The sequence below is a fragment of the Etheostoma cragini genome, chromosome 3 (genome assembly GCF_013103735.1).
Source record: "Etheostoma cragini isolate CJK2018 chromosome 3, CSU_Ecrag_1.0, whole genome shotgun sequence".
Classification (NCBI taxonomy): Eukaryota; Metazoa; Chordata; class Actinopteri; order Perciformes; family Percidae; genus Etheostoma; species Etheostoma cragini.
Window position 1 is genome coordinate 15,413,662 of NC_048409.1, and position 20,072 is coordinate 15,433,733.

General features: G+C 39.2%; 1 long non-coding RNA gene across 1 annotated transcript; it reads right to left on the reverse strand.

The window, feature by feature from the left end:
* Positions 1–4,157: 4,157 nt before the first annotated feature.
* Positions 4,158–18,807, reverse strand: LOC117940713. Its single transcript, XR_004655803.1, has 3 exons — positions 18,663–18,807; positions 16,074–18,103; positions 4,158–6,188 (listed from the first exon to the last, which is right to left on the reverse strand). It is a non-coding gene; the product is annotated as an uncharacterized LOC117940713 (long non-coding RNA).
* Between the last annotated feature and the right edge of the window lie 1,265 nt (positions 18,808–20,072).

The following is a 20,072-nucleotide window of genomic DNA, read 5'->3' on the forward strand; positions in this document are numbered from 1 at the left end:
GGCCTGGGAACGCCTCGGGATCCCCCAGTCGGAGCTGGTTGATGTGGCTCGGGAAAGGGAAGTTTGGGGTCCCCTACTAGAGCTGCTGCCCCCGCGACCCGATACTGGATAAGCGGATGAAGATGGATGGATGGATGGATGGATAATCTAAACATTTTCAACACTTTAATCCGTGACAAATGTGTAGAGTAGATATTATGCAAGTAAATGATGATGCAGACCCCTGATTTGTTGGTAATTTAGAATTAAGAGTACAAAAACAATATGCTAAACACACCAGCTGTACAAATGCCTCAAAATCACACTATTTTTTTTTTTTTTCTTTTTTTACATGTTAAGTTGATTTTGAAATAAGAGGCACAAAATTAGATGTGTTAGATGCCTTTTCAAGTCAGACATACCCCTGGGAGGTTAGGATAATATAACTAGAGCAGAACCACAACAGATCAAGGAGGAAAAGACGCAGATTAAAACAGGCACAAGATATGTAAATGTCATGAAAGTTTGACTTCTTACCTGCATTCATAGAGCATTTGAAAAGTGTTGCGTTCTTTCACAATATCTTAGCTTAATCAATGTCAGAGGTCCAAAAATTATATCAAATCAAAAAAGCAGAGGAGAACATTTTATTGGCATTACTATAATAATACATCATATATACATACATGTACTATGTATAAACGTTACACAAACGTACACCAGATCTTGCAGCTAAAGCTTTAAAGGATTGTTACAAACTGTTCTTTATTGGCTTCATCAGAAATTAACATGTTGTTCTGACACAGTTCAAGAGACAATTTCTTCAATTTCATAAAATAACTTTATCACATGTTAGACAAATGACTATTAGACAGTCATTCTGGATATCTCCCTTTTCAAATCTACAGTTTGCCTGATTAGTACTGTAGCAGCTACTGCCCAGTATGTCTTACAAAATTTTGGTTAATGGTTCATTTCTCAGGCTTTCTTACACCTGACAGTTGTCCTGTTTGCTTATGGAATAGTTTGCATTTAAAAAGAGAAGTGAAATGTAAAATATGCATGCCAGGACCTTTGCTCAGTCTTGTGCTAACCAACAAATATTGTAAAACTGGAAACTGTTGTGCCCGATTTTTGTACAAAACTGGGATGTAACAATTCAGCCTTCTCATGCAGATCAGTGTTTTTAGTTATTTATTATTATTTTGTCAAAATCTGAGATATATCAATATTCTTCAGCTTTGTTGCCCTGAATCAACATTAAAATATCTTAGGGATCATCTTGTCCACATCATTTTCTCTTGTCTAGTCTTAAACCGTCTGTGTCCAATGTGTCCTCTCATGCTAAAAATGTATTCAGCTCATGCATCATGAAAGAACACGAGAGTCAGTCTTTGCTCTGGCTGAACATAACACAGTCGCTGACTGGCTCACTCAGAGAATGAGCATTCTAGAATCCAGACTCAGAATGAGCATTTGCTGTCTTTGAACACTGCTTTCTTTTTTTCAGTGTTTTGTGTAAACAACCCGTGCCTGGGGCAGTGGTTAGGAGTCCCTAGTGTACTTTAATGCATCTGTTTTTCCTCTGGAATTGAAGATTATTTCCATGACATAATGTGTGTGCACATGTTTGCCTCCTTACCACGTCAAATTAAAACAGAAAACACTATAACAGGCGTCAAATAAATCCTAAAAATGTAAACAAGTTTCGATTTAAAATGTATTAGTGAGATATTTGTATTTGTTTAAAAAAGTGTGTGTGTGTGTGTGTTTGTGTGTGTGTGTGTGTGTATTTTGAGGAGGTGGCTGAATGTCTAGTGGGACAGCAGATGGCCAGCACTCACCCTCTAGGCTCTCTTCTCTCATTGGCTTGCTTGGCAGTGAATCTGTTAAAACTGGTCTCAACCGAAAACTTGAACTGCATGCAGTATACACACAATAACACGTATTGTAGCCATGGAGTTAGGGCGACTCATCAAAAGCTACAGTAGACAAGTCCTAGACTTTTATCTAATATTAGTCCATGCTGTTGACTGCTGACGTGATGGATGTTCCTCCCTAACCAAGGCAGAAAACTATAACGAAGGCTTTAAATCAGCAATGATTATTATTTTATGTGTATTATTATTTTGCAAAAGTCATTTAATATATATACTAAAGGCTCAATAAATAACCTTGGTAGTATAAAATGGTTTAGTACGCCTCGTAGTTTTTACAAATACCTTTACAGAACAAATAACAAAAACAAATTAGTTTCAGTTGTTTTATTCTACATATTTTCTTTTGAAAGATTTGCTGCCGGCCTTTTTTTAAAATTGGTACCACTTTACATGGTACGCTGTAAAAGGGATTACAAACACCAATTTTGTTAGTAACGGTTGATAAACAATTTACTGTTGCTTTAGTGATGAATTGCAACATTTTCAGAAGGAATGTTAGCTGGTGATTGTTCTTTCTATTTGTTATTAATATGGTTGGTAATGTTAATAATCATTAAATAAATGTTGTTGGGATTCTCATTTTCTAGTAAGACATATTACATTAGTAAATGACAGTAAAGGATTTCCTAAACTTAAATGAAGACATTACATAATACTTACTAAGTCATTTGTTAAAGTGTGCCATATTAAAAAGTGAATAAACACTTGCCAAAAGGCAATCCAAACCTTCTGCACAGCTGTGTCTTTGACTGTTACAGTCTAACAGCATATGTCTGACAAACTAAAGGTGCCTTTGGTTCACTCCCAAAATGGATTTAGCTCAACAAACTCCACTGTACATTTATTGGATGTGACAGGAAATAAATGTGCAAGTCACACTGATCTTAGCGTGGTAACAGGCGGCTCTCCTGATGTGTGCTGAAAGATGGTGTAAAATTAATCTCATGACGAGAGGACCAGTTTGAGTCTAGGTATTGAGAGTTTGAATGTTTTGGAATATTTTGGCTGGTTCTCACTTCACATATTTAAAGTTTAAAGTTTTAAGGTTGAATGAAAATAATGGTTAAGTAGAATTTGAGTTTTATTTTTGTGGTTTTAAGTATTCTTTTTTTGTGAACAACTTTTTTTTTTCCCAATCAAACTAAACACACAATTAACATTAGACAACAATAAAAAATAACCCCCCCCCCCCCCCCCACCCAATCCCTCATACCCTGGCTCTCTAACAGATTTTACCGGCCATAACAGACCTCAAAACCAACAATGTAAATACAGCTATTAAGTTACAGTTACCTTATCAACCATTGAATGCCATGCTGAGATAGTATCGGGTCCGGCACTGGTTTTAAGTATTCTGAACTAATTGTTGAGATCTCAGATCTCTAAAACTAAGTTCAAGGGTCATCAAAGATTTGATAATGATTTGATGACTGTCAGATAATCATACAGATTGTAAACAGATTTGCCAGATTATTTTAATTTGAAAAGTGAGTAAACCCGTAATGTTGCTAATAATCTCTCCCTGCGTAGGAAAATCTTGAATGTGCATTACTACAACAAATATGGCAGGTCAAAGTTGAACCAGGAAGTTGTCAGCTAAACAAAGAGTTTGGGTATATTGTTGAAAGTTTACCTTCATTGTCTCTTCTGAATGAGTTTGAGTAACCTTGTGTATTTTGCTTTGTTGGATATCTACTTTTTTGTAAAGCCACCGAGTCCCCAGATCTCAGCAATTACTTTGGTGAGTACAATGTAGACATAATCAATAGAATTGATGAAGAAAATTAAATCTTAATTGTGAAAAGTCTTTTTTTGTTTAGGATTTCCAGAATTAGATTCAGGTTAACACCACATACTGTAGAGTTTTGAGAATAGGTATGTTGTGTTAAGGTTAAGGACAGGGGCTAAAGCAATTTGTCAATAAGGGTCCTCAAGTAAAGTACTTCTGTAGAAAGTGTAGAAAGTGTGTGAGAAAGAGAGTCCTTATACAGGTAAATAAAATGTGTACCCTTTTGAGTTGTCATCTTTGCTGTTTTAAAACTCAACAAAGCAACTAATACATCTTTGTAAAATGTAATTATTCATGCAGGAAAGTCGCAGTCACTTGTTCTGTAGCCATGGCCATTGAAATACTTATCTGTTCTATTCTACACTTCATAAAAAATAGAATGTAACCCCCAGAATCATAGATATTTGTTGAGCTTCTTACCAAACATTGTTGCTATTGGCTTTTGTGCTTAGACCTAAAATCATATCCAGAGTGACATGCAGCTTTAGAGGAAATGTTGTAACCGAATCCCTGGGAGGTTTTTGTGCTTTTATGAGTTTTGAGACGGATGATGAAGCCTTGTACAGAGGTTTTAAATCGTCTTTTTTTAGATAATCCACACTTGTTCAGCCTGACTCTTTTTTTACTGTTGCGGTTCTTCGTGTTGCATCGCAACAGGCCACCGTCTTGCTTTGCGCAACATTGTCTCAGTTCCACGCTTTGCTCTGTTGCACATGGCTTACAGAGCCAATCACACAAACACGGCACCAGAAAATAGACCATTATCCCACTGCACCGCCCTTCAACAGAGAGATCTTTAATGGTGTGCAGAGCCACTGCACAGACTGAAACATCAACACCATTCAATTCCATGAGTGTTTCCACCATCAATAAACATGTATAACAAAAAGATTAACAATAGGAAATGGCAGTCTTGACGTCAGGTATTTTGGTCAAATCTTGATGAAGATAATAATAATAATAATACAAGTTTGAAACAACATTTAAACATCTCATCATGCACATATGTGAAAATAGTACTGTATCTACAAAAACACCAACTTTAAAATGTAAATTCTTAAAGTGTATTTATTTATTATAAATTAGTTTGTGTCAGTGAGTGGCACTGCTTTGGCCTCTCAATTCTCTCATCACCTTCTGTGCATGTTGCCACTATTGTTGGAGTATCACTATATTAACAGGCACGTAAAGCTGCCTAGAATATCATATAATCCCCAAATTGGCTTTGTACCAGGTTTTACTTAGGTACAATATATACAGGTGTGGTCGAAGAACAGTCTAAGGTACAGGTGCTGTTAGGTGTGGCAGGTGTATCTAATAGCTGATATACAGTGTGCAGGTAAATATATCAGATGGAGGTGTATATATAGACAAAGACTAGCAGCAGAAGGTTGCGTATAATGCCGATGACTCCCAACACTGCCAGGAATCTCTCCTCTGGTGTGCTCAGGTGTGGACACGTTATGTCCATGTAAATGTTTTTCAGTCCCTCTACTAACCACAAAAAACAGTTTTAGCAATGGGTGTGAGTAATAATCCATATATTTGTATACATGTACTATTCAAGTAGATTTAAGGGTGCTCAGAAGTAGATATGCCTATGGGTTCCTCTGTTAATAATTCACTTGGAAATGTTGGTCCCTTTAAATAGTTTTAATGGCGTACCACATCTTTCCCTACCCAATGTGGTTAAATCACAACCAGTCTGGTTAAATCAAAGGTGCCTTTGTTGTCACACCATTTAGATAAAATGAACTGGCAGTGATATCTTAAATGTCACAAAGGAGTTTGATTCATATGACATGTAACACACGTTACAAAGATGAAGATGCAACACAGTCAAATAGGACCACCATTACATCAATGGCACTTGTCTGAGCAGTCACAGAAATGCTTGGCCCCAGTCATATGAATACAGATGCCCATTACTAGACTGGATATACTGTCATGTGACATGTGTGGTTGTGTGAAATTGTCTTGAAGATGCAGTTTCATCAATTGGAGGAAAGTGCAGATGACTCCACCTGCAACTTCTTCCCTGTGATTGTCAGTACTTTTTAGCTAACAGAGCAAAGCTTAAGGGATAAGCAGTGATGCAGGTGTAGATAAATATGGCTACTATCCAGTTGAAGTCACTGCCAAGGATCTTCACATCTTACCGCTCAATCTGAATACTCAAACCCTCTTAGGTATATAAATACTTAAAGAGGAGGAGGGTGGCAGTTCGGAGAAAGGTTAAGGACGGTGTCAACGTCCCTCATTTAAATTCTTGCAGACAACCTTAGGTGACGGAGGTGTAGATGTAGACAAATATGACCACTAAAAGATTGAGGATGGTTCCTATTATGCCCAGCACAGCTAAAATTCGCTCCTCGCGGTCATTTGTCGTGTCTTCCTCTCTAGCGTGAGCGCTGCAGACATAGCGGCTGCCGGGGACCATGGTTACCATCACAGAACCCCACCCCCACAGGGCGCCACGCCTGGATTATGGAGTCAGAGATGGGGGCAAATGGAAATAGGAGGCAGAAGAGAAAGAAACAAGTTATTGATTTTGAACAAAGTAGCTAAAACTTGTCCCCTTATTTTCTAAACACACACACAAACACACACACACACACACACACACACCGCACACATCTTTTAGTCACAACATGTTTTTGCATGCATTTGGGTATTGAATATTGAAAAATAAAGGGTTTTAAGTAAGGGTGAGAATGAAATGAGATTTTGACGTTGTTCTACTCAACATCTGCACCAATAGAAGTGTGTCACACCACATTTAACAACATGTAAAAGCACTGAACACACACTGTACAGCAATCTGGGCAAGAAAAAAAGACAGAAATATAACAACAAAAATTCAATTAAAACACATAAATAATAAGGTAAATAGGGAAAAAAGATGGGGGTGTTGGCTGATATCAAATCAGGCTTGATAATAATATTAATTATGGGGCACTAGACAGTTCAAATTGAATAAAAGGCAGGAAATGAGACCGGATCACTTCTACTACTGCTCCTGTCCTCACATCTCCCAACTTCTCACTACCTCTTTCTCTTCCTTAGTCTTTTCTCACTTCTTTCGCATTCCCATCAACTGCAAGACAACATCCAATACAGTACCAACAGCCTGTAGTGCTATTACGTAATTGCACACCTTCATCACATTCACCTCGACGTCTTCTCTTCCTCAAATATTTCTCCTTCCATCCTTTGAACTTTTTTATATCCTCTGCCACTAAGAGTGCTAATGTGAGATCACTGGTGTCAGTAAAAAATGATTGAGTTTGGATGCTGATGAGGAAATTATCAGCAGTCCTCTCGGACTGTTTGGGAATGCAGAGAGGAAAGGAGGATAGGATGAGGACACCCAAGTGTGTTTATTAATATCTGTGTGTGTGTGTGTGTGTGTGAGACTGAATTACTTCTGAGCTTTATATGAGATCTCCACTGCCCTGAGCTGTTCACACTTAGGTCCACTAATCAGTAACATTGGTACATTTTGTAATCATGAAGAAAGGTACTGCTTTATGGACAATCTCTACTTCTCAAATTCTTGTGTAAACACAAAAAAGCTGAATTTTCAGAAGCGTCTCTTTACTTGCCTCCTGCATCCTTTACTCTGTTCTCCACTTGTTGTATCTTTTCAAGTTGTTGGTGCGCTGGGAACCATTTCCACATCCAGCAGCTGTTCTGGCAGCTGTGTTTGTGTGTGTGTGTGTGTGTGTGTGTGTGTGTGTGTGTGTGTGTGTGTGTGTGTGTGTGTGTGTGTGTGTGTGTGTGTGTGCCACTATCTTTTTATGCAGCTTAGTCATTCAACAGTGTAACGTGATTATTTCCGACCCAATTAGAGGGAATGCATGACACACCTCCAACGCAGGGGCATAAAGGCCTCAGAATGAAGAAACAAAAAGAAAAAAACAAAAGAAAGTACAATAGAGAAAATAGAAAACACCAGAAATGTTGACTACAACAGGCCGTGTTGTTGCAATGAAAGGTATGATAAACACAGTATTAAAGATAAACCAAACTGGACACTGCAACTGTGGTTATACCTTCACTTCCTGCAGCTGTGGGAGAAAATGGCTGGCCACATGTTAGAGTGTATCTAGTATTCACCATTTAATGGTCCAATTAAGGTCAGTCTAAACAAGGTATATTGTGTTCTGTACTGTAACTTGACCAAAAGCACAAGGCAGTCCAGCAAATAAGCTGTCAAATACTTAATGTGTAATGCAGCATGATCTTACACTGAACAGTTCCGTACTTGTCAGATGTCTGCTTTTTAAGCAGGTCCTTCTGAAATGTGTTGTCTTTTACAACACATTTTGATATATGACTCTATGTTGTATTCTTCTTACATTTGATTTGCAAATGTTATATTATGGTTTAGTTTTTTTTGTAGTATTGGAATACCGTAACTTTGCATGCAATAGACATGTATGGCAGCACTATATTGGCTTAATTAGTGTGAAGAAGAGTCAGAGACAAAAAGTAACGTCTCTAAAAATGTCGTGAAAGGTAGTGACACTGAGGTGATCACAAAGGACAGCACTAACATTGACAATTTAGTGTGAAAGTTAGTCTAAAGTTTAAAAACTCCTATTTTGTTTTTAACTGTCTATTCATGTGTTTTATCGGTTTTCGATGCTTATGATTTTTAACTGTTTGTACTTGTGTTTTATCTGTTTAACTGATTTTATGTAAAGCACTTTGAATTTCCCTGTTGCTGAAATGTGCTATACAAATAAAGCTGCCTTGCCTTGCCTTGCAAAACTGTGTACAAATAATGATTTGAGAATCTTTACGCCTAATTGTGTTGCACTTCTGAGAGCATGTATATTTGTCACAGCATATGTGTATTTGTACATTGTAAATGTGTTCACATACAGCACATATGCTTGAAAAAAAGGAAAACGTTGACATTTGCACAGTATAATGCCATTCAACTGCACTTTTCTACCATCCAGTGACACACATTAGACTGTGCAACACCCCACATTCAGTTATTCCAACACTCTCTTTCTTTTCTACTCTCTTTTCCTCCCTTCTTCCTTCCCTTCAAGAACATCCTATTAATGAACCGCAGCAGCTCAAGCATTCAGTCATTGAAATTATTTTTGAGCGCATTAATTCTATTTCAGCTAATCAAACTTCTATTATTCCAACAAATTATTCCCACAAAAGAGCAGGAGGTATTGGATTTGATTGTCTTGTGGTCTGTAGGCGAATTAATAGCCAAATGACAAAAATGCATGCCCTTGTTAACCTGCCATACTCCCTTCCCATCACCTAGAGCAGAGAGAGAACAGGGGCCGAGGGGTTAGTTCAAGTCTGTCTGACTCATTGATCGTTTATCTGACTGAGGTATGTCCAAGTTAGAATCTATATCCCTGACCATGGCTCTGAAATATTAGTACTGTGCTGTGTTTTGATAAATCTATGGCGCTGTCCTTGGTGCTGAAATAGCAGGCAGATTTGTAAGTGCAACTTGTTTTGAGTGCTGATCTTCTGTCAGTTCAGGATTCGCTAGTCACGAGTGAATGAAACAAATTGGGTCCGTCCCCCCTGTTAAAAATCCCAAATTGCCTATTGCTAGCAATAATTTATAGAACTTTTTCTGTACCCCTTATTAGTGATACAAACAAATAAATACAATTATATATTTGTCAATTTGAAGGTTTTTCCCATAAATCTTGGTTTATTGCATTGTTGACAAATGAAATCTCATGTTTGCTCATTTCAATCTTTAGGGGTTAGTTAAAAGTTTTTCGCTGTACAGAACTATTATTCAGAATTCAAATTGTGACCATTAATTAACTAAAACAATAAAGCTGTGTTCCTTAATCTAAATTCCCTAATGTATTCATAACATTTTCATGCAAACAAGGCATGTATTTTAGTAAAATGTGTAATTAAAGCTGCATATGGCAAATATTATTTTCATTTTATTTTGACCCAGACCACAAGGACACAGGGTCATACAGTAGAAGTACCGAGTAACACTGGGGAATTCACCAATGGCTTTCCCGCTGATTTAGCAATGCAAGGTGGTCTGCCCCATGAAATTCTTGCATAATATCCATCATAATTGGTGCAGATAGCTTCTCTGCTCTCACATTAGTCAGATTAATGTATATAGGGTGTGATATGAAGTCCCTACGGATGGTCCAACTACAATGCAGTGTGCATTATTCCAGAGTCTGAGAGGTCATATTCTCAACTGGTGTAATCTCATGAAACATCTAGAATGTAAATAAGAGCCTGTGACATTACACACAGAAAGAAGAAAGATTGATTTACTGAAATAAGTCACTTATTAAATAAAGTACATTTTTTCCTTCAGAAAGTTAACTTTTTGGAAATGTTAGCAGTATTGTTTGTTCCTAAAATAGCCGACAAGCACTGATATGTGCAGACATAACCAAGAGGTGTAATGTTCTTGAAGGAATAGTTGCCCTTCAATACACACGTAGTGCTTCCTATGAGGCTGCGTAATCTTTTCAAGAAGGTTCACAAACAACATGTTTAATTTCAAGGTTTTATTAGTAAGATTTCAATGGCTGGAGCTTTTTAGAGTGTAATGGGTGATTGCGAGCACTGCTTAAGAAGCCTATCAGAGTCTGTTGAGAATGGTTTCATTTTATCTGACATAAGCTCTTCACCAGGGAATTAGAATTGCATTATTTCAGGAGGAAAAGGATTTAGTTTGGACAAAATTGGAATCTTCTACAAATAATGTGAGGATTTGTTAAATCACAGGATTTATGGGACTGTTTGGAATTTGAGGGATTGAATTACAGCTCCAGTTGTGTTGCATCCCTATTTTTGAGTATGGTCTAAATAGCCAGATGGGTGTTTATATAAATAGAAAGACAGAAGATCTCAAATTTATAATAAGATCAATTGAGGACCAGCAGAGAGGCAGACAGTTAAACACTGTACAGGAGAGAGAAAAAGAGAGAGACAAATAGACCAACCAAGTAATAGACAGCCAGACAAATGGGCATAATTTGACATAATCAGAGGCAGACCTGCTAACATGTTCTGCCCCATCTCCAGTTAGCATCCAGACCAGAAGCTTAAAAATGTTTTGTCCCATTACATACATTCAGAGGTGGCTAGTAACAAGTTACATTTACTCCTTTACATTTACTTGAGTAAGTTTCTGAAAAAATTATACTTCTAGGAGTAGTTTTAAATCACAATACGTATTACTTTTACTTGAGTAGATTTGTGAAGGCTTCAATGTGCTTGTTACTTTTCTTTTTACCTCTGTGGTGTTCTACGCTGCATTTTCATCCCCCCCGCGTTTACCTTTAGTAAAAGTGTGGAACAGCAGCAACACTATGTCTGATTGAATGCTTGTGTTAAAAAATAAATCAGACTCAAGTACAGTTACTCTGTACTTGAGTATTTTTTAACACCATGCACTTTTTTTTTTTACTCGTCCTCAAGTAATTATTTGGATGACTACTTTTCACTTTTACTTGAGTCGTATTAGTCTGAAGTAAAAGTACTTTTACTTGAGTACAATTTTTGGCTACTCTACGCACCACTGCATACATACGTATTATTGAGAGATACAGTCTAAAGAGAAGAGAACCATAGGGGTAAATAAGAGATTGAAGAATGAAAGGACACTGAAAAAGGAATGAGATTGTTGGAGATTGATGATGGAAGAAAAGATGGATGAGGAAGTGTGTGTATGCGTGTGTTTGTGCATGCGTGTGTGTTTGGGTAATTCGTGAAGTCTCAAATAGCAGCAACCTTTCCCTTTAAGATGCTTTTATGGTCTTGTTCTGATCTTTGTCTGAAACGTTAGCAAAAGGTAGACTAGACTGTCTCCACATCTTGTAATGTCCAACACGCATAATCACAATCTCACACACACACAATCTCACACACACACACACACACACACAATCTCACACACACAAACACACACATTTCATCTCAGGTGTTGTCCATGTGTTTGCATCTCAAAAGTGAATATACAGTATAAAACACTACATATACACATGCGTAAACCTAGTTTACCCACTACTGCAGTGTGAGTAGAGTAGATCCAGGACTGACTGACACTGACTCCAATGCTCTTAATGAGCAAATAAGTTCCATGGAGAGTTTGGTCTACTTAATCGTTTTGTGTGGCTATGTATTCACATTGGATACGAATGATTTTAGTGTCTAGGACTGTTATCGTTAATTATTTTGGAATGATTTAACATTGAATTAAAATCAAACCTCTCAAACATGGTAGGTTGTTTAAATACACTGTTACATCTCTATGTGAAAAGATTAAATCACATAGGATCCACTCACTGCTTTATCTACCCAGCATTCATCGTCATAATCATAGCAGGGTTGACAGTAGTTTTGATAACAGCAGATTTAATTTTGTTTCCCACAGCTACCAGCGCGTCACCTGTGCAACATGGCAGGCAGCTGTTGGTTTGAATGGATGACTGTTTTATTGCTCAACCTCTTCCCAGCATGCCCTTTTAGTAATATATGTAATCTTTCATTTGCAGTATCTAAATAGCCACACTCTTTTTCATTCAGTGTCACTTGTGTGTTTATGTACTGTAAGTACAGTTATGATACAGTTATATACAGGGTATGAAAAATGTATCATTGCAGAAAGATCTGTGGTCTATCACCAGCACAAATGCCACTCATAAGAATCTGCTTTAGTCAGGTTGTCTCTTTAACACAACACTATATCACTCTTTACATGACCGCTAGCCAGATTAATTATTTTAGAATTTTTTATTTAGAAATAAATCGCTTAAATATTTAAGACAAAAGTACACATACATCCCACACTGCATTGCAGAGATGGATATCTTTCACTCTTCACCCACACTTAGCTGTTTTTCTGACATTTCCCAATCTGCCATTCATTGCACATTAATCTGTCTTCGAGTGTCCTGGGGGCCAAGGTGTTTATGCTGGCCATAAAAACGCAATGTACCAGGTTTGAGTCCAGCTGTGTTGCCTGTGATCCCCCAACTCCCATCTTTCATTTCCTTTCAGCTCAATAATGAAAGCAAAATGCTTCCAAAATACTTCCAAATAAAGGAAATGTATCACTTGTATCTTTCTGTCTCAGCTGTCACTGGGACAATGATGTCTGTTGTAGAGTGAACTCTAGATAACGTTAACGCTTATGAAGCTGGGGTGTGTCTATTGAAATCATTGTAGCTAAAACCTGGGTTCTCTGATTTGAATGATGTGAGATCCTAATGTCCAGAGTACTGTGTCTCACATGGATGTTTATGGGATTGTACTTCATCTCATTGTATGCTCTTGACATTGACATATCATGATGAGGACATTTTATGTTTTTAACTAATCACGGTCCAAGATATTATATTATTAATAGTAAGCCAGGCAAAATACTAATAATGTGTGTGATGTACTGTGTCTTGACTATCCAGTAGTAACAGTATTAGTAACAGTAGTAACTATCCAGGTGATGAAGGATTTGCAGATATTGATTGGTACTGTTAGTGACTCCACAGAAAGTCTCAATCACTGATCTCTCAGCTTTTGTGGTTTTTACAATACAAACATCTCCGTTCAGCAGAAATCAATGATACAAACAGACATATGCACAAGAAGAGTTCTTGTGTGGGACAAAACTGAGCTGTAAAGATCATCTGTTTATTGCCAAAAGACATATCCTCGCATGGTGAGCAATAAGGCAATAGTTTAAGGATTGTAATTTTATTTTATGAAGCCTTCATGGAAAAACACACATGCTTTTGATACACTCACAATGTCTCTCGTTTCTATCTCTAGTTGTCTTTCTTTGACGCACAGACACTCACACATACACACACACACACACACACACACACACACACACACACACACACACACACTGGCTGGCCAGTGCTGCTAGAATATGACGCCAGCGGCCATGAAGCGACTGTCACTTCTCCTCAGACACAGCCCCGCTTCCTCCGAGTTTGTACACATGTGTTTTTATAGTGTGTATGTATGTGTGAGGAAAAACTAGAGAGGGGAAGAGAGGATGAATGTGTTTACTGTAAGACAGTGTGACACCATGTTTGTGCTGTATTTGTGACAGTAAGAAAAAAGTGATAGTGTTGTTAATTCTATGTGTGAACATATTCCACTATACCATTACAAATGCGAGAGAAACATCCTCTAACATTAACATAGTAGGCATCCTGTATGGTTTAACAAGCTTTATGGCTTTTTTTTCAACAAGTATGCCGCGATGAAAGATTATCAGGTGTTAATTTAACCTAAGTGGTCCAGAAAATTGTATCTTAAAGTGTCCATATTATGAAAGAAATCACTTTTTCTGGGATTTCGGATATCATTTAGTGTCTCTGGTTCTTTCACACACATTCAAACTTGGAAAAAAAACTAACCATGCTGTTTTCAGTGAGAAACAGGTTTCTGTTTGTCCTCTGCCTTCAGTCTCCTGGTGAGCTGTTCAAAATCTGCACGGCTTTCTACATCATGTAGAAATACAAAAGAACTCCTTCCATGTCCCTGTTCTGCAGGTATTCCAGACGTGCACCCTCATTTAGATGAAGTCTCCCAGCTAATCCTGCCTTGTACTGACAAAGGTTGAAGTAAGAGTTATCTAGCTGATGTGATCTTACCTAGCTACTGAGCATGTGCGACTCCCAACAAAGATAGTATAGAAGGGAGATGTCTCACTTTGTAGCTTAAACAAGTGAGATGTCTCACTCTGTAGCTAAAACAGAGACCTAAACGCAGGGTGGAAACGGGATTTACAGCAATGTGCAGTACAACAAAAATATGGTGTTTTTTGGAAATGAAACCACGTAAACTTATTCTGGTGCAACCTCAAAATACATTTGTGTAACTGAAAATGAGCATAATAGGGAAGCTTTAAGTTGTGCCAAATAATTAAGTTGAGCGTCTATGGTGGTGGAAGGCAAAGTCAACGTTTAATACTTTTACATACTCTTCCATGCCTGTAGGTGGCGGTAGCTAGCAGGATGAGTGATGACCTTATTGATTTCAATAGATAGAGTTAGAGATGCAGGTAGATGTGACAATAGGCTCGTTGGAGATGAGCCAGTTCTGCACAGAATCGATCGCAGCCCAATGCATGCCGGTTAGATTAGTGTGCGACTTGATCCCGACTTGCTCTGACGTCGTGCACGCATAGGCAACGATAACCTCACAAGTTCAAGGCAGCCGCAGTTCTGAGAGGTAGGCAGTGCAGCTGCTTTTCCACGACTGCAAGACCCAGGCAGACCCGGGGCAAGCTGGGAAACACCAGCCTCTCAGCTGATTTAACAGCTGATTTAACAGTTAATTGAATTGACTCAACATGTTGACGTTTTATATAAATTTGTGTTTCTAACCCCCCCCCCCGGCTGCTGCCACCACCTCTCATCCACTTTAGAGGCGAGGCGCAGTTCATCTCGAACGAGCCTAATGCTAACATTAAGATGGCTAAATATTTAAAGAGGAAAAATACAAACCCTTGACTTGATACTGGTTAGGACTGATGGGCCCATTAAAAGTGGGGATCAAAAGAAAGAAAAAAAAGCGAGCTCAAGGAAATACAGTGACAATTATCTGTCATAGAGCTTCTTTCACTGAGGATTCAGCTACACTGACTCCATTTTGCTTAGTATGTAGGGAAAAACTTACCAACAGTGCTATTGTTCCTAGCAAGCTCTAACACCATTTACACCATTACCAAAACATCTATCATTCCAAAACAAGAACACAGAGTTGTTTGTTCGCATAATCATACAGAGAAACTGGCGACTTTGATGAGGAAAAGACCACAAAGCTTTCGAAGCATGCTAACATAGCTGAACATGTGGCCAAGTAAAAAAAATGTGGCAGAGACATTAATACTGCCGAACTGCAAAACCACAAGATGCTAGAGTGAGTATCACTATAAGTTCTTATAATATTACATACTATGAAAAGCTAATGTTTCATTTTGTAGCATTTGGGATGCTGATGTGCAATAAGAATTTTTCAATGTCAAAAGTGCACTTTAACACAAAAAAGTTAGAACAACAGTGGTTTATAGGCTTGGTTCAGTTTCCATTCAGGTGCCATGCTGAATGTCACATGACCCTCATATCCTGTCAGATCACATGACCTGCATCCAAAAATGTGGACTAGCTTAATACTCTTAAACCCTGAGTCTTTAGGATTAGGACTGAGTCCTGAGTCCTAACTGTCACCTTTAAAGTTTGCCAACCTTCTGAGGGAATATAATGCTCATTGTTGGATGGACAAAACGTGTACATGCACTCATACATAGGCACAGACACTGACACACATGTCAGCCATGACGGCATACCATACAGATAACGTGTACTCACCACACATTGCACCAGGGGGGCAGCCCAAAACTCCCTTCTTTCTTTTCTTTATCCGAGCATGTTGTCAGTTTTTTCTTATCCTCCGCCCTGTTGGTTTCTTTCACCTCTCTCTTCTCCTCCTCCTCCCCCTCCCTGTCCCCCCTCTCACCACTGCTGTTCAGGTCCAGCTCTGTCGCTGGTGGGGAGAATTCTGGCAACACACACACACAAAACACACACTCACACAGCTCCAGGGGATGCTTAGAAAATACACTTAGACACGGCTTGGCTCACATACACCTCCACACCCACACAAGCAAACACACAAACACAGCTGAGCTTTTTGACAGTCCTTATAGCCCTCCACACACACACACACACACACATAAAAATGCAGCTGGTATATCCGCAGCTGTATGGAGACTGTGTTGTTGTGTCCTCCTCCGTTACTGTTTTGAGGAATCTGTGATTCAGGTCGCAGCAAAGGAAGTCTCTATTTTAACTCCTTGGTTAAAATAAGTTGTAGAATTGTCCTTATGTAGTCATGGAGACAAAAACGAAGTATGCACTCTGCTTCCAATTAAGGATGATGTGTGTTGTTGCACATCAAATCATTTCCACACTTACATTTCCTCAAGCCATGACAGCAATCTTCCACTGGCCAAATCTCTGTAATGAGGTCATTTTCAGAGACAGTTGGAACAGTTCCAATCAGTCTAGGACAAAGTAAAAATAGGAAAGATTTGTGAATGCTTCAGCAGTGTTTGGCTTCTCTCATCTGGCAGTGATGTAGCCCCAGAGTGACTGTCAAAGCAGGTACAACATGTCAATCCAAAACAGATCTGTATTAATCAGCCAGAAGTGGATCATGTTCTCATAGAAAAGAAGAAATTGTTCTGGTCCTGATGTAGTCTTAGTGATCTCTCCAACGTTAATTTCCTTCTTCTTCGTTGTTTCCACACAAGATGAAGGTCCAGTTCCTCTCTCTGTAGTAATTCCACTCTCCCAGAGAACTTGCACAGCTGGCCCAAGATGTGTATGTCTTGTCTTAATTTGTAGCAACATTTGAACTTATCCCAACTCGGCTGTCATCTGACACACTTAACTGCTTGTTTATTCCGGTGAAAAAATCCCTTAGAATTTAAAAAAGCCAGTGTTTTTTCCTTCTGTTTCGCCCTCCACGGTGCAAGGAGCGAGTTCTTTCCAGAGTGGGGTGTCAGCATCAATATTTAACGGGAAACTCTTGCTCTGGGATATCAGAGTTAAAGTTCTCATGCCGCGTCATCTCTATGTTCTACTCTTTTTTTGTTCCTCTCTTCTCTCTATCAATTTGTCAACCTTCTTGAAGCTTGTGCTGCCATGTACAAACCTCAGTAATGTCTCCTCACTCAGGACCTTATCCCTTGTAGCTGCTCACATAGTTTTTTATTAAGCCGGTCCTTCTGTCCTTCACTGTTTCTGTTTACTCTCCACCCTGCAGCAAACCTTCAAATAACCTTCCCTCAAACCCTCTTCAGTCATATGAAACCTTCACTCTGTAAACTTGCCTTTGTCTCCCTCTAGCAAGCTGATTCACTTGCCCTATATCGTACAACCTCCTGCCAGTGTCTTCTGTTTCCTCCTGTCCTTCTTCTGTCTAATGACTGCTGATTTCTGGTTGAGTCCTCTGTATTCCCCCCCTTATATCTTTCTCATTGTTCCTCTATCTCCCTGTACCTCTCCTCTTGCATGCCAAATACACACTATTCTAGCTGCTGTGCTCTGACTCATACTGCTCTCTCCTCCCTTTTCCTCCCAGAAGCTTGCTATTTTTTTTTTACTCCTGTCTCTAACAGCACATAGGGATCCATTCAGCATTTCTCTTTTGGCCCAGGCAACGAAATGAGACAGCTGCCTATTGTTGAGACCGATGGAAGGACAACATGATTACAGGTGGTTTCTTCTCCCCTCTTCTGAAACAGAGCTGTCTTTTCACTTGCTGTGGACAGTGATGCAAGGGTGCTCCCTTTCCCCCCCTTCTGCTGCTTCTTCAGGTACACGTTTGTCACAGTCTAGAAAAAATAAAATACACAAAAAGTCGTGGAAAATGTTGCCTGAAAACTAACACAACAGAGAGACTCTCTGATAGTGATATAGAAGGATTGGAGAAGAATGATATGTGGATAATAAAAAGAAAAAATAGATGGCCTCAGGATCTGTTTAAGTGACAGCAGAGGAGATATGGAGAGAGGGGGAGGAGGCAGGGCGGGTGGAGGAGGATCAAGAAGAGGGGGAGAAAAAAAAGCTTGTGTGTGTATGTGTGTGTGGGTGGAATTAAAAGATTATTGTAAAATGGACATGATTGAAGCTGGAAGGAAGGAAGGAAGGAAGGATGGGAAGAAGGAACGAATGAAGGAAGGAATGAATGCATGGGTGAGAGATGGACATGTGCATGGATTTATGCATGAATGCTTTGACAGGTTGACTGCTCTTCTATGACATCCAGGAAAGCTGTCGTGGAAAGAAAAGAAGAAAAGTGCCTCTCCCAGTCTCTAATAAGTCAATACTATTAGTATTCAAAATATATCATTTAAACGTTTCATAAATAGTTGAAGCGTTTTGTTATTTTACCTGTGTGGGAATCCTGTCATGCTCTCTCAGACAATGCTCCGCTCCTCTCTTTTAATTTCTACCTTTCTCATCGATTCTCCCCGTCCCCCGTCTGTTCCTGCAGCCTCTGTCTGTGCTATCACTAAAATGCAGCAGCCCTTTTCCCTCCCTCCTCTTCCACGCCCTGTCTCTCCCACTTCGAGAGAAGCTTCGAGAACAGAGTTGCCAGGCTCTGTGAGTGGAAAGCTCCCAGGACATGTGAACACCATTCATAACCATGCCACATGAATAATAGACACACAATACACTCATATTTTCTCATACAGTATGCATGCACGTGGAAAATACACGCACACTTTCCACCGCTCTCTTTCTATCTGACAAAGACAACAAGACATCCTGCTGATAAATAAACATACAGTGAGGTTTTTATTATTCATGCATACCTGAGCAACATTCCCAGCACACACACACACACACACACACACACACACACACACAAACGCACAAACGCACAAAAGACACAGACACACTTACATTCACCTGGCACTGAAACACAACACACCAAAAGCATCAATAATATAGGCAGTTTTTTGCAGTGTGAGATAACAGCTGCAAATCAATGTGAAAACTATGAAAGATTATCTATAGTGCATGTCCACACACACACACACACATATACACACACACACACACAATGCACATGCTGGATAAAAACGTTCTCATTTGAAATAGAAATTATGTTTGACAAACAATGACCAAGTCAGACAGTATGCGGGGTGTGTGTGTGTGTGTGTGTGTGTGTGTGTGTGTGTGTCTTTCTGTCTGTCTGTCTGTCTGTCTGTCTGTCTATTCATGTGTATGTTGTCCCATATTTGTGCTTGTACATGGGAACTACTGTGTGTGTGCGTGCATGCGTGTGTGCAGCTAGTTAGAGCTGTCCTTCAGGCCTCTAGCATCACCCAGTGCCACCATCTGTCCTGCCAGCAAGATGGAAAGTGTGTGTATGTGTGTGTGTGTGCCCGTGTCCCCCTGCCCCAGGCAGGCAAACCTACAAGCACGGAGCTTGCTTCTCCCCGGATTGCAGCAACTACACGGTCAAGCGGCAGCAAGCCTTCTATTAAACCATGGGTTCAAGGCGGGTCAAGGGTCTGGATTTTTTCCTGCTTTATCCGGGAACACTAAAGATCAGAGACAGCGCCCAGTACAGAGCATTCACCTCTGCCGGGGATGCTGAGGACTAAGTGAACCGGACATCGCCCCGTCCTCCTCCTGCTACATAATGTTCTTATTCATATTCAGTCACATGGCAGTCAGTTTATACTTTTTCAATTGTTCACTTTTGCACTTTTGCACTATCATCATTGCACACAGTCTACCAAAGTATCATTACAATGGTCATTGCATTTCTATGAGGGATTTTCAATTTTA